Source organism: Bubalus bubalis, chromosome 1 (genome assembly GCF_019923935.1).
Source record: "Bubalus bubalis isolate 160015118507 breed Murrah chromosome 1, NDDB_SH_1, whole genome shotgun sequence".
Taxonomy (NCBI): Eukaryota; Metazoa; Chordata; class Mammalia; order Artiodactyla; family Bovidae; genus Bubalus; species Bubalus bubalis.
Window position 1 is genome coordinate 116,246,711 of NC_059157.1, and position 16,250 is coordinate 116,262,960.

Genomic DNA, 16,250 nt, shown 5'->3' on the forward strand with positions numbered 1-16,250 from the left:
GGCTATATTTTTTCAGCTTTACTGAATGACATATAATTGACATACAATAAATGTATACTTAAAGTGTATAATTTAATGAGTTTCAACATTATACCCTTGTGAAATCATCAAAATTAAGATAAACATATCATTCACTTTCGTTTCCTCATACCACTTTATAATCCATCTCTCCCTCCCCACTCTGATTTTGCTTTGCTTTTTGTTTGTTTGTTTTGTTTACATTGTGGTAAAAAATACATAACAGAAATTCTGCTTTGCTTTTAACTGCTTAATTCTTGAAGTACTGAATCATGTTGTATGATTAAGTTGTATGATTCAACTTAACCAGCCAAACGCATGGTAGATATCATCATATTAGAAAGAAGCAAAGGAGGTAAATACTGCTATTGTGATTTTAAAGTATTTAAAAATTTCTGTTGTTTAAGACATCCAGTCTTTTTTTCGGTTTCCTTTTGATTGCACTGGGTTTTTGTTGCTGTGCAAGGGCTTTCTCTAGTTGTGGTACACAGGCTTCTCATTGTGGTGGCTTCTCTTGTTGCAGAGCAAGGGCTCTAGAGCACGTGGGCTCAGCAGTTGTGGCACACAGGCTTAGTTGTCCTGAGTGCGGCACGTGGAATCTTCCTGGACCAGGGATCGAACCCATGTCCCCTGCACTGACAGGTGGATTCATAACCAATGCACCACCAGGGAAGTTCTAAAGATATTTTAAAGTCAAACTGATATCTGGGGTCACTACGTACTGTGACACTGAATCTATTCCACTAGATTTAAAAAATCACACATAAAATATCGGAGAGAGAACTTGAAGCAGGAGAAAGGATATCTGACTAGTTATTTAAAACTAATGTAAAATTTATAAACAAAGTAAGAATCAAGGCAACCATTAGTATTGACACATTACAAAGCCCATTGGTAAATAATAGTAATACTAACATATTTTACCTGTATTTCAGTTGAGCAAATACATTCTTCAATAAAATCTCTCCATCTGCCTTATATAAACATCTCTAACCAAATGTCTGAGGCAGTGTTTCTCAATAGTTTTTTATTCATGTTCCATTTTGAGAAAAGTAAAAATCTTTAACCTTACACTGTTTGCATACTGCAGTGATTAAAAAGAGATGAGTCCCTAAAATCATATTATGTAAGTATGAAGTCCATTTCTACCACTTACTAGCCATGAAAATTTTGACAAATTCTTTATCTCTCCAAGTCTTAGTTTCATCATCCAACAGATTAGGTTTAAAAGGAATAATCTATGTAAAGCCTTAGCTCAATGTCTGTGTATACAGTATGTGCTTGTAAACATCAGTTCAGTTCAGTCGCTCAGTCATGTCTGACTCTTTGCGACCCCATGAACCGCAGCACTCCAGGCCTCCCTGTCCATCACCAACTCCCGAGGTCCACCCAAACCCATGTCCACTGAGTCGGTGATACCATCCAACCATCTCATCCTCTGTCATCCCCTTCTCCTTCTGCCCTCAATCTTTCCCAGCATCAGGGTCTTTTCCAATGAGTCAGTTCTTCGCATCGTGTGGCCAAAGTATTGGAGTTACACCTTCAACATCAGTCCTTCCAATGAGCACCCAGGACTGATCTTTAGGATGGACTGGCTGGATCTCCTTGCAGTCCAAGGGACCCTCGAGAGTCTTCTCCAACACCACAGTTCAAAAGCATCAATTCTTCGGCGCTCAGCTTTCTTTATAGTCCAACTCTCACATCCATACAAGACCACTGGAAAAACCATAGCCTTGACTAGACAGACCTTTGTTGGCAAAGTAATGTCTCAGCTTTTGAATATGCTGTCTAGGTTGGTCATAACTTTCCTTTAAGGAGTAAGTGTCTTTTAATTTCATGGCTGCAATCACCATCTGCAGTGATTTTGGAGCCCAGAAAAATAAAGTCAGCCACTGTTTCCCCATCCACTTGCCAGGAAGTCATGGGACCGGATGCGATGATCTTCGTTTTCTGAATGTTGAGCTTTAAGCCAACTTTTTCACTCTCCACTTTCACTTTCATCAAGAGGCTCTTTAGTTCTTCTTCACTTTCTGCCATAAGGGTGGTGTCATCTGCATATCTAAGGTTATTGATATTTCTCCTGGCAATCTTGATTTCAGCTTGTGCTTCATCCAGCTCAGCATTTCTCATGATGTACTCTGCATATAAGTTATATAAGTAGGGTGACAATATACAGCCTTGACATACTCCTTTTCCTATATGGAACCAGTCTGTTGTTCCATGTCCAGTTCTAACTGTTGCTTCCTGACCTGCACACAGGTTTCTCAAGAGGCAGGTCAGGTGGTCTGGTATTCCCATCTCTTTCAGAATTTTCCTCAGTTTATTGTGATCTACATAGTCAAAGGCTTTGGCATAGTCAATAAAGCAGAAATAGATGTTTTTCTGGAACTCTCTTGCTTTTTCCATGATCCAGCAGATGTTGGCAATTTGATCTCTGGTTCCTCTGCCTTTTCTAAAACCAGCTTGAACATTTGGAAGTTCATGGTTCACATATTGCTGAAGCCTGGCTTGGAGAATTTTGAGCAGTACTTTGTAAACATCAGCTACTATTATTATTTCATAGTATAGTAGTTGCCATCATCTGCCTTTGTCTATTTCCTACATATCCTCTATAGTCAAAAGATTTTGTCAAGTTTTTCTCCATGATTACAACTGTGAAAAGTGTACTTTTCATGTAAAATTATGATAAAACGAGGTATGCTCACTGCATCTTCCCCATTCTATCCCTACCCCATTAAAGAATCATTGTTGTAGCAAGAACTCTAGTTCTAGAGTCTGATGTAAAGCAATGATGAAGAAAAAAATATTATTACTACTACTGTCAGCATTTATGTAACACCTGTATGTCAAAAATTTCTTAAAATATTAAAACTCTCTTAACATTCACAACCTTCTGACATACATGTATTATTTTTATCACTATTGAAATTGAGGTACAGAAAATAAAAGTCACACAACTAGTAAGTGGTGCTAGGAATCAAATTCAGTCAGCCTGGCTGCAGACTACATATTCTTAACCACTATAGTATATGGTAAAATATGACACTGTACTTACTATATAAGAAGGTACCTAATACCTGTCTCTAAATATCTGAATGCCTGTCACGTTGAATAGGGCAGACACTTACTCTGTGACACGCTAGATAGTAGAAAATGAATCACTAGTTGGAAGATGCAGCGACACAAATTTTAAACATAATAAAATACTTTTGAGGAATGAGAGTATCTGAAAAGGGACTAGGTGACCTTATGAGGCATTTCATTTTAGCATACCAGGTCATTCAAGCAAAGAATGTACAGAAATATGCTTATTCATTTTATTGGTCATAATCCTGTTAAAGTCTATCTTTAAAAAAATTTTTTTTATTGAAGGATAATTGCTTTACAGAAGTCCATCTTGATTGATCTGTTTGTTCTAATCTGTTAAAATAATTTCAAATTGTGACTGCCATCTATCACTTTGCAGTCACAATTTTATGTAATCTATAAACTTGAAAAGCATGGTTTTTATGTCTCCATCCACATTAGTACCGAAAATACTGATCAGAATAGATGTCACCATATACCAATGTAACATACCACTAGAACCCTTTCTCACTGAGATTCACTCATAATACTCTACATTAGTACAATATAAAATACACAAGAGTTTACCTTTAGAAAACAGAATAAAAAATATATATAGAATTCTTAGTGATTACAGTAGTAGACTGTAATGATTACAGTATTACAGTAATGATTACAGTATTCAATCAGATGTAAACCTGTTTCATTGTACTATCACATAATCCACATTTCTCTATCACTGTCCCAAAGATTATGATGATAATAGTGATGATAAAAATTATAGCTAATGCGGACTTCCCAGCTGGCGTTAGTTGTAAAGAACTCGCCTGCCAGTGTAGGAGACCTAAGAGATATGGGTTCGATCCCTGGGTTGGGGAGATCCCCTGGAGAAGGGAATGACAACACACTCCAGTATTCTTGCTTGGAGAATCCCATGGACTGAGGAGCCTGGAGGGATACGGTCCATAGGTCACAAAGAGTAGGATATGACAGAAGTGACTTAGCATGCATGCATTCAAAACTAACACAGAGTAATTTCTATGTGCCAGAAAGTTATAAACCTTTTGCATATATTATATATCTTTAAAATATTTATTTATTTAGTTGCAGTACATAGAATCTTTGATCTCCACTGCAGCATGTGGGATCTATTAGTTGTGGCTTATGAACTCTTGCAGCACGTGGGACCTATAGTTACCTGACCATGGATTGAACCTGGGCCCCCTCCATTAGGAGCATGAAGTCTAAGCCAGTGGACCACCAGGGAACTCCCTAAACCTTTTGTATATATTAAATAACAACAATCTTATGAGGTAGATAATATTATTAACTCTATTTTGCAGATGAAGAAATTGAGGCACAGCTGGGTTAAAATGACTTGACTGAGATGACATGTCTGGGACAGGGCAAAAACAGGATTTGAACCAAGGCATTCTGGCTCTAGATCTGTGCACTTAATGACAACATTATGTTACCTAGTGTACAAAATGGTCATACCTGAATTTAAGCAAAAACACTTCTTCCACCTTGGCCATGCACTACACTGTGCCAGGCAGGAATTTAATTTCATCTTTCATAAAGACTGAACTCCTTCTTACTGGGCATATCACTGACAGACTACTTAGGTTTTGGTTTGGGCTACAGTATAACAGTAGAGGATGCACTAGACCAGGAATCATAACACCTATAAGGGGAGTTCATTCTAGCTGCTCCCAGGGACCTCCTGGCGGTTCAGTGGTTAGGATTCATGCTTCTGCTGCAGGAAGCACAGGTTCGATCCCTGGTCAAGGAACTAAAATCCCACAAATCATGTGGCCTGGCCAAAAAAAAAAAAACTTTAGCCAAAAAAATATTTTTTAGCTCCTCCTTGTACCTTAACTCTAAGTTAAGGTGAATGCATTGACCCTAAGAGATTCTTCATGAGATTAAGGAACTTTCTAATAAAACGTACTTAATTTCTAAGTTATGGTAAGGATCAAATGAGAGATTAGAAAACAAACTCCCAAATGTTGTTTGTCTTTCCACTGTGCAATCTCCTGCTCTGGACAGGGACCATTTTCATTTGGAGAGTCAGTATCATTTGGCCTGTGTGATCTTCACCCTTCATACCACCCTTCATACCACATGCCATCAGATACCACATGCCTAACCTGAACCAATTAGCACATCACTCTCCCAGGCCACAGACTGGGGAAGAGGCGGGTGGGAAAGGAAGTGAAAGGTGACCTAAGATAGTCCAATCAGAGTGAATCCCAGGTCTTGTCAGATGGGAATGGTTGGACAAAGATTTGTGAATTTAAACCTGGAGACACAACTCTAGGAACCATCTATGACAATCTAGCGGTCATCCTATAACCAGGAAGAGTCTTTCTCAAAGTAGACAACACAGAGAAAGCAATGATGATGATGGAGAGAAGCCAGATCCTGAATTGCCTAATTCTGCCATCCAATGAACTTCCCTTTTTGCTGAAACTCAGGTAAGCTGGGTTTCTTATCACTTAGAACCAGAAAATTATAATTGATGCATCCAATACCTGGCAATAAGCCCTAGCACACAGCAGATGCTCAATAACTATTTGAATAAATTAAAAAAAAAAACTCTTTTGAAATTTTGAAAAACACTACACATCTTAGTATTTTGTTTTAATGGAAAGATGTCAAATACTTGTCAATTTAGAAGTGTATCAAAGATGGTAAAATAAAGCTCTCATCCTGTCAAGTATTTTTCCTTATCTGTTTACACATAGTTCTTTTATTTCCCAAAGATGACTTTTGTGTCCTATCCTGTATTCTACACTATACTTTAAACTGAAGATGATGCATCAGACAAACTGAAGGCTAAAGATCCTTGGATTTAGAACAAATACAACTAATATTTTTTGTTTTATAATGTAAAATACTTCTATATCTTTCCACTTTTTTAGGAGGTAGAAAACACCAAGACCCCAGTTTGTAATTCCATAACAATTAGCCTAAAAGAATTTAGAAATTATAAAGAGATTAATTGTCATGCCTTTCCTCTAGAACTATTACTAAAACTATTTTTAAACTTTGACTTTATAGGTTGCCATGTTTTTCATTTTTCACTGGCTCTCTTAGACCATCTCCATGTTCCTCATATCTACTAACTTACACACCTTGAAAGTATATAGAAAATTTTAATAACTAGTGCCTAAACTGATGAAAAAAATTACCCCCCGTTTCCCTAAAGTTCCAATAGACAGCTGCCAGAACATACCGAATTTGCCAGAACATATCGAGAAAAGGTTATATGGAGGATGAGAGTGTACTGAGGGTAGCAAATACACGCTGGCTTTTCAATTCATTATACTGAAACTTAGCTTTACCTAAAACTATACCACCTTTATTATACTCACAACTGCCCAGTAATCACTGAATATCTCCAACAATGAGGAACAATACTTCCCAAACTCTCTGTTTATGATAACTGCCCCTTTGTAATCAAATGACACCCCACTCCAGTACTCTTGCCTGGAAAATCCCATGGACAGAGGAGCCTGGTGGGCTGCAGTCCACGGGGTCTCGAAAAGTCGGACACGACTGAGCGACTTCCCTTTCACTTTTCACTTTCATGCACTGGAGAAGGAAATGGCAACCCACTCCAGTGTTCTCGCCTGGAGAATCCCAGGGACGGGGGAGCCTGGTGGGCTGCTGTCTATGGGGTCACACAGAGTTGGATACGACTGAAGTGACTTAGCAGCAGCAATGCTATTCAAGTAAAAGTGAGTGATGTCCCCGGAAAAGAAGACTTTAAATATCTACATTCCAGAGTGAAAACACACACACACAGTGGTTGCCTTAATATCTACTTAACAGTGGGTAGTAGGGCTGGGGAAACATGGCACCTCCTCAGAGCCAATGCAGTACAAGAGCAAAATGAGGATGGGGAGCAGGAGATTGCCTAATAATTTGCAGGTAGATCCTGGTTTCCAGCCACACCACCCATATTAATTCATCTAAGTCAGAATGAAAACAGCTAGAGACAAAATACAGTGCCTCCCTCTTGAGCCCATCAGGGTAGGCCAAAACCTATTTCCTTAGCTGTTTATCCTTCCCAAAAGCTTCTATGTCAAAAGAAGCTGTAACAAAAAAGAGGAAAATAGAGCTGGCATTTAAAATGCAGCACTTGTAATTATTCCAACACTGCTACATATTCAGTTCCTAGATAAGTCACTTCATCTTAGTCACTCAAATTCCCCATTCAAACACAGAATCTAAATATGGACATAAATACCCACACTACCACCACCCTGGCTAGTAAGTGCCTTAGTGTCTCCAAACTGCTTTCAAGATACAGGATGTAGTATCTGCTCCTGTGATTTTTACCCAGATTCACAAAATCTGGCTCCATTTCTGCTGACTCACCTCCCAGTACACACTGCTAGCCTTGTTCCTCAGTGTTCCAGTAGATGCCTGCTTGGACAGATCAACTCTGCTATTAAGGAAGCACACAAAAGAAGTGGAAATGTGAGTCAGCGCGAAGGGGTGGCAGGACGGAGATATGGAGGATAAGTCTAATCAAGTGTTTTTCCAACATGAATGTCTTGAAGGAGACAATATCTGGGTGCTGGTATGCATGTGCTAGTGTTTTAAAGATGAAAGTCTCCTGGAAGTGTAGTTTTAGAAACTTCTACTCAATCCCCTTCTATTCTACTTCCTTATTGCTGGTAGATTTACTAAGCATCCCAGGGTGAAAGAGGAGATGGACACTGCTTCTTAAGCTATGCAACAACCTAAGTAGTAAAAGCTGCAATCATATATACTCTTCAAGTCTCAAAAATCTAACTCGAATTTGACTGAGTATTATAGGAACTATCTGATTAAAAAAAAAAGGAGACAAGAATTTTTCCTTTGCCTTCTATTCCTGCTTCCCCTCATCCCTGGGCCTACAATAATTTCCCTCAGTACAACCCTATACTCAGGATGAGATGGTTGGATGGCATCATCGACTTAATGGACATGAGTCTGAGCAAACTCTGGGAAATAGTGAAGGACAGGGAAGGCTGGCACACTGCAGCCCATGGGGTCACAAAGAGTCAGACACAACTGAGTGACTGAACAATAACAGCAATTTTCTACTGGCATACCAATGCCCAGTTCCAAAGCTAAATGAGCAAGCATACTTCATATTTGTTATCTGCTTCTACCACTGTGGAATTTAATAAAGTAGTGCTCTAAGAGGCAAGCTCTATGAACTTCTAGGTTAAAGTGCATCAAACACTGCTGGCATTAATCATGTCATTTGCTGTACACTCAGGCCTTCCCACAGATAACAGTGCAGCCACATCACCCTTTGTGTAAAGATCTTTGAAGCTTGAGGGAGGATATATCTAGCCCACAGTGGGAGGAAGGGCTGGATTCAAGAACTAGCAGAATTCCTACAGCAAGGGTCAGCAAACTACAGCTTACAAGTCAAAAATGGCCCACAGTCTGTTTTTATAATTAAAGTTTTACTGAAACACAGCCATGCTCATTCACTTATGTACTGCCTATGGCTATTTTTGTGCTACAACTGCAGAGTTGAGTAGTTGCAACAGAGACTGTATGATCCGCAGAGCTGAATATTTACTATCAGGCTCTTTACCTAAGAAGTTTGTCAACTCTATTCTAAATGAAAACAAGATCAGTTTTATTAATAATTTGGTAGCAAACTCTACCTAGATTATGTAAACAGTTCTAATGTGGAGGACAGTGCTAGAAATACAATTACTTCAAGAAACTGTACCATAACTTTCTTTAAAACAAACAAACAAACAAACAACAAACTATTTATTTGGCTGCACCAGATCTTAGTTGCAGCATGTGGGATCTAGTTTCCTGATCAGGGATCAAACCTGGGACCCTTGAATTAGGGAGCTTGGAGTCTTAGCCAGGGAAGTCCTCACATCCATAACTTTCTGATGTAGGATTACTGCAATTTATGTCACTAACCATAAAATTAGAAGATGCTTGCTCCTTGGAAGAAAAGCTAACTTAAAGTATTAAAAGGCTTTTTCCAGTAATCCTGTACGAATGTGAGAACTGTATGATAAAGAAGGCTGAGCATTGAAAAACACATGCTTTTGAATTGTGGTGCTGGAGAAGACTCTTGAGAGTCCCTTTAGACTGCAGGGAGATCAAACCAGTCAATCCTAAAGGAAATCAACCCTGAATGGTCATTGGAAGGACTGATAATGAAGCTGAAGCTCCAATACTCTGGCCACCTGACGTGAGGAGCCGACTCACTGGAAAAGACCCTGATGCTGGGAAAGACTGAAGGCAGGGGCAAAAGGGGGCAATAGTGGATGAGATGTTAGATAGCATCACTAACTCCACAGATATAAATTTGAGGAAACTCCAGGAGACAGTGGAAGACAAAGGAGCCTGGCATGCTAAAACATCCATGGGATTGCAAAGAGTCAGACATCACTCAGCAACTACAACAGTAACAACGTCACTAACCAGTATATATCACTACACCATATGCTGCTGCTGCTGCTAAGTCGCTTCAGTCATGTCAGACTCTGTGCGACCCCATAGATGGCAGCCCACCAGGCTCCCCCGTCCCTGGGATTCTCCAGGCAAGAACACTGGAGTGGGTTGCCATTTCCTTCTCCAATGCATGAAAGTGAAAAGTGAAAGGGAAGTCGCTCAGTCGTGTCCAACTCTTCGTGACTCCACTGACTGCAGCCCACCAGGCTCCTCCATCCGTGGGATTTTCCAGGCAAGAGTACTGGAGTGGGTGCCATTGCCTTCTCCGACTACACCATATAGAATAAGTCAAAAGAATGCCTGCTTTGGGAAATTCTAAATGTAAAGGTGATTTCACATTATCTGCACAGACAGATTAGTTATAAGTTAGGGCTCAATGTTATTCCTCAATATTTAGGATCAGTAAATGGCCACAATCTAAGATCTAAGCTTTGAACTTGATCTCTTCCCTCTAATTTCTCCAAAGAAACACTTATTCAACAAACACTGAGTGGGCACTTACTCTGTGTCAGACTCTGGGTTAGTCATGGACCAAAATAAAGTTTGTGCTTGGGCCTGACCACAGAGGGTTGGATTTCAGGACAGAGACTATCCTAAAAAACAGAAACTTGTAATAGCTCTTACAGCTGAACAATGTGCTCTGCCACTATCCTACTGAAAGAATCAGTGTGTAAACCCTGTGTTTAGATTTTGTTTTCCCTAGACTGGGTTACATCTCTAAGGCAGGGTCTATGACAGATTCAGGGAATCTGGGATTTAGACTAAAAAAAGTATATCTTTATTTTCACTGCTGCTGCTGCTGCTAAGTCGCTTCAGACGTGTTCGACTCTGTGCGACCCCATAGACGGCAGCCCACCAGGCTCCCCCGTCCCTGGGATTCTCCAGGCAAGAACACTAGAGTGGGTTGCCATTTCCTTCTCCAATGCATGAAAGTGAAAAGTGAAAGGGAAGTCCCTCAGTCGTTTCCGACTCTTAGCGACCCCATGGACTGCAGCCCACCAGGCTCCTCCGTCCATGGGATTTTCACTAGCCTCTGGAAAATCCACGATCCTTCAATTATGAATGTAAGCCACAACAATAATAGTAGACTTAGTAAAATAGACTTTGTCACCAATAGAAATCATAGATATTTTCATATGATATTACACTTGTTACAAATATCTTGAAATACTATTTAAACACATGATCATTTAAAAATTATCATAGTTATAAGACCCACTGATAGACAGCAAGTTTATTTACTGTGTTAATAAAACCTACATGTGCTATTTCACACATTTAAAAATATTTTGATTACATATCAACACAATTTGTTTTCTTTATAATTTATGTACTTTTTTGCATATAAAAACATTAATCAAAAAAAGGAGTCCACAAGGTTTCACCATAATGCCAAAGTGTTCCATGGAACAAAAAAGATTAAGACTAGGGGCCAAACAAACAAACCAGAATCACCCAGTTTCTATTAAGTGCCATACACTCATTCTGTTCTCTAATATAGAGCAAAGATTATAAATCACTATTTTTAGCAGCCTTCACTTCAAACTGGCTTGCAAATAGCTGTGAATGTGATATAACAGCCTAGCAAATCCATGGGTTCCCCTGACAGACATTCTATTCCAAATGCAGAAAGCTTCAAACTAAACTTTCAACAAGAGAGTTACCAACAGAAAGGGAGGAAAAAAAGACAGAAAAACAAACAAATCTCCCTCCAATCCTGCTATATATCTATCTACTTACGTGATCTGCAAACAGGAAAATATAGGAAATTAACTTATTTATATTAATAAAGTATGTAAACAAACCTAACACAGTGCCAAATATATACAAGAGACTCACTGTTGCTTTGTTGTTGTTGTTTTTTTCCCTTCTAGAATGGTGCCCTGGCATATACTGCAAAATAAAGTATGTAAAAATGTATATTCCCTGAATTTACTGATTAAATTATAGAGGAAGGGAGTTAGGATTTAAATTTTGTCACAAACCATTCATAAACAATTAACAAATCACATGTCATACATGTGTTCAGGTACCCATTTGACAGGAATATTGTGAAAAGAGAAGTTTAGGACTAGAAACAGAAAGGTTTAAGCTTAGGAAAGAGAAAGTGCTAGAAGTTACTCTCTAGGCAGATAAGCAAGAAAGTTGAGCCCTGTTCACACTCTCTTCTTCCTATTATTTTCTAATGTGACTTATGTAGACATAAGTAAAAGATGTAGAATCAGAAACAATCTTGAATAAAAAGGAGCTCTCACAGTCCAGTGATGATTGGGAAGTAGCCTGACTTTAGGATTTCTCTAACTGAAAAAAACTCCCCCTAAATCATGACTTTTAGAAAAATTTATTCTTTCTAATCTATTTCAGGAGAACATAAATGTTAGTGTAAGAATTTCTGTTTGATTCAGTAGGAGGAATTATCTCTATTAGCAAAGTCAGAAGATCTGGCTTCAGATGAGAGTTATGTAAATATTGTGAAAGAAAAACATAAGAGAATTACAATTATTATTAGATATTTTGTCCTTATCCATCATTATTGTGCTTGCTTTTTCTATGACTATTTCATAAATTAATCAGAGTTTATAACATGAAGAGGCTATTCAGCTCCCAAGGGGAATCATGTCTAACCTGCAGATTAGATAGCTCCACAGGAAAAGCATGAATGAGGGCAGATGGTTAACAAACTCCATGAGATTGTATACTAAATATGGTTAGTATGCATATTTTTCAGATTATTAAAGGGCTATTTAACCGGAAGAACAGCTTTCTCTGCCACAGTAAGGAAATCTAAAGCAAGAGAAAGCAATAATTCTTCCCATAGTCACAGAGTAAGTCAGTGTTAACATCAGATAAAGTCACCAGGAATCCAAGGCTCTGACTAGATTCCCCATAAGGAGTCGCATATCCAAAGAGGAGATCCCTAAGAAAAATAAAACCTCACCTGTTTATGAGAGAAGACATCATAGGCTGAGGAAGGAATAATGTTCCTTCTTAATCAATTAGGCCATTATATTGGTTTCCAAAAGGAATTTACAAAGCAGGTCAAATCAAAAAGAATCATTTCATTCAGCAAATACAAATAACCCCAGAGGCAGTGCTGCAGTCCCTAAGCCTAAACGTCTTCCCTTTGGTGATGAGTAACCTTTAAGTAGTATATTCTGTTCTACGAACAAATTCTTGAGTAGCTCCTTTTAGTTATATAGAATGTAAGCCTAGTAAACATATAATATTCTAGAAACAGCCATTTTTTAGCTAAACAAAGGCTCTCCCTGGGACTTCCCTGGTGGTCCAGTGGCTAAGACTCCACACTCCCAATGCAGCTGGCTGGATCAGGGCACTAGATCACAAAAGCCAAAACTAAAGATCCTACATAGTACAAGGAAGACTGAAGATCCCTTGTGCTGCAACTAAGACTGGTGCTGCCAAAAAAAGGCTATTCCTCACCATTCCCAACTGATTTCCGTTTAAGTATCTTTCTGAAATCTCTTCCGCTATGACACAGTGTATATGTGTATAAAGGGTGGGAGTGACTATCAAGTTATCAGATAAATACAGTGTCTGGTAAGTCAAAACTGTCTCAAGCTTCTTCTATTACATATATTTTTAAAAAACACTAAGTTACACAATCAACAAGTAGCACCTTCTACAAAGGGCTGTAAAAGAGGAAGAAGTAGTGAAACTCCTTCAATTTCATCTGCATCACTAACAGACCTCATGAAAGGGAATCAGTAGGAAATAAACCCAAGCTAGAACTGTGGTGTTGGAGAAGACTCTTGAGAGTCCCTTGGACTGCAAGGAGATCCAACCAGTCCATTCTAAAGGAGATCAGCCCTGGTGTTCTTTGGAAGGAATGATGATAAAGCTGAAACTCCAGTACTTTGGCCACCTCATGTGAAGAGTTGACTCATTGGAAAAGACTCTGATGCTGGGGAGGGATTGGGGGCAGGAGGAAAAGAGGACAGAGAATGAGATGGCTGGATGGCATCACCGACTCAATGGACGTGAGTTTGAGTGAACTCCAGGAGATGGTGATGGACAGGGAGGCCTGGCGTGCTGCGATTCATGGGGTCGCAGAGTCAGACACAATTGAGCGACTGAACTGAACTGAAAACATCAGTTGAATTATCCACAGCATGGTATCATTCCCAGTAGGCCAGTCTTGGCCTCCAATGTACAAAAACCATTGATCTGGATAGTTAAATACATTAAAGCTTCTCCTCTGTGACCTTCTAGTCACCAGTGTTGACCTCTCCAAGTCATCCCGTCTTCTCCATGATGATCATCTGTTCACCACAGATTAGTGCACCAAATATAATTCTCAACCAGTACCTTTTTACTAACAATTTTCTGTATTTACAGAAACATTAAATATTAAGATTGAAAAGGACCCTGAAGGTCACTTTATTCTCAGCAGAATCTTTTCTGTCTCTATCTTCAGTTCCCCTTCTAAGCCTTGTTTCTACCCTCTTCAAAGCTTCCCCATTACTCAGTGTCTATTCCTAACAGTTTTTCCCATTACAAACCCCTATATCCTCACTGCCTTTCTAAATATCACTGTCCCTATTTCAATATATAAGTATTGGTTCTCCCAACTGAGGACCTGAGCTTCAGTCTTCAGTTAAAACTACTCCAATTTTATTTGGGAAGCCTTCTTCAGTTAAGTCAATCTGGTAGAGGATGTGCCCCAGCCCCAGATCTTCCTAATTGCATCTTGGTATTTCCAAATATCCCCTCATTGTAGAATCATGGCATTTTAGACTAGAAGGAAAACTCAGAAATAATCTGGTCCAATGTTTTTCCAACTTTTTAACTACATTTTAAGATACATGAAATTCAGTTTGCATCATAACTTCACACATTCATAACTGAAACAAGTTTCATGAAATAATACTATTATTACGTGAAAATTTCAGGTCTGTGTCTTTTCTTTTTTTTTTTTTTTTTTTTTGTAAATTTCAGGTTCCCTCCACTAAATGGACTACACAGCAGTTTAGGAAACATTCATCTAATCCAAACTTCCCACTTACGGCAGAAGAAACTGTAGCTCAATTGTGAGGTAAGCTTCCCAGCCACAAGAAGTCTGTCCATCAAATTAAACTCGGCTCTGTCTAACCTTCTCCACCCAGTCACCACACCCCTACTCAAACAAAACGCTACAGTACCCTGTCCAGTCACTGATCCCACAGTCTTCTCCAACTCAGCCCCCTCAAAGTTACGGCTGCTTGGTTAGAGTCCCCTCGCAGCTGCTGCTTCATATTCCCTTAGGTCAGAGTCCCCTCACAGTTCCTATCCATCGATCAGTCTCCTCCGAGTCGTTGGCCCTTGGTCACAGTTCCCCGCTGTCACTGCTTCATACTTCCTCGGTCATAGTCCCCACGCAGCCTCTGCCTCGTGTTCTCCGAGGTCAGAGCCCCTTAGTATTCACTGCTGCTGGGTCACAGATCCCTCGCAAGCAGCTACGTCTCAGCCACAGTCCCCTCGTTGTCAACGCCCCTGGGTCACAGTAGCCTCACAGTCGTAGCCTCACACTCCCCTCACTGTCACTGACCCACTCTTCTTTCAGTCACTCCTCCAGGCAGTCCCAGCACCACAGTTTCTCCTCTCAAACACAGCCGCAAGGATATACACACACCCGGTCCTTACCTGCAGCTCACGTTTCCCTGGCCCCTAGTGACTGTCCCGTCGAATTTCTCCAGAGCGCCGCGTCACGGACAAGGGAAATAGAGGAGGTTGCGCGGAGACGCCCGGGAAAGGCAGCTGACGGAAGCGCGGACCGGAAATCCCGCCTATTGCCCTCCTCTTATCACTCCGACCACTAATTCTCTTCGAAAACCACTTCTGATACAGTGGTTCCGCCTCCATAGAGGCCCCGTGGGGCAGAGTGACTGAGCAGAACTCAACAAGAGAGAAGATAAAATGGCAAAGGGTCACTTACCTTGCGGAATTGGACTATGCGGTGAAGAAACGGATGTACCTTGTAATAAGACACGGCTGTGACTTGTCACTCTTGCTCGCTGGCCGTCCGTCAAGAAGCGTTAACGTGGTGGCTTGCCTTTTGCCCAGCTCCGGGTTCAGTCCCTCCCAGGCGGACCTACCTGTCCGTTTTAGTCCTTCCTGCTCTACCCCAGCGGCTGACGCGGTGCCAGGTACTCATATACCAGCACATTCATAATGCAGATGGCCGCGACACCTTCCAACCTTGACACCCCCTACCTCCACACCATGGTCTGCAACTGCTTCACACAGCACCTTTCCCTACTGGGTGACGTGAAGAGATGCACGTCCGCCAACCAAGTCCTGTGAAAAGCCCTCTGTGTTCCAGTTGTTTCTAACCCAGGTTGGCTCACCAAGAGATGATCCCTGGGTATCAACTGGGGGCCATCTAAGCAGGTACAATTCTTGACTTGGTGGCCACTGGTAGGAAATCACACAGCAGGGTGACTGGTGAAAAGAAATGTTTTCCTTTGCTAGAAAGAAACTAGCAAACCCCTTTGGAGGAGTCCCTTGTAGATGGGCTTCCCTGGTGGCTGAGACAATAAAGAATCTGCCTGCAATGCAAGAGACCCAGGTTCCATCACTGGGTGGGGAAGATCCCCTGGAGAAGGGAATGGCAACGCACTCCAGTACTCTTGCCTGGACAATTCGATGGACAGAGGAGCCTGGTTGGCTACACTCAA

General features: G+C 40.4%; 1 protein-coding gene across 4 annotated transcripts in view; it reads right to left on the minus strand.

Moving 5' to 3' along the window:
* Positions 1-15,796, minus strand: part of PCYT1A (phosphate cytidylyltransferase 1A, choline) — a 49,855-nt gene extending 34,059 nt beyond the window's left edge. The window contains exons 1-2 of one of the 4 annotated variants that reach the window (XM_025285661.2): positions 15,217-15,320; positions 7,471-7,540 (exon numbers count right to left, since the gene is read on the minus strand). The gene's annotated coding sequence lies outside the window, so the exon portion shown is untranslated. Of the gene's footprint in view, positions 1-7,470; positions 7,541-11,415; positions 11,441-15,216; positions 15,369-15,508 lie in introns of those variants that run through there. The other 3 variants (XM_025285668.2, XM_006054242.3, XM_025285663.2) reach the window with 3 other exon arrangements.
* Between the last annotated feature and the right edge of the window lie 454 nt (positions 15,797-16,250).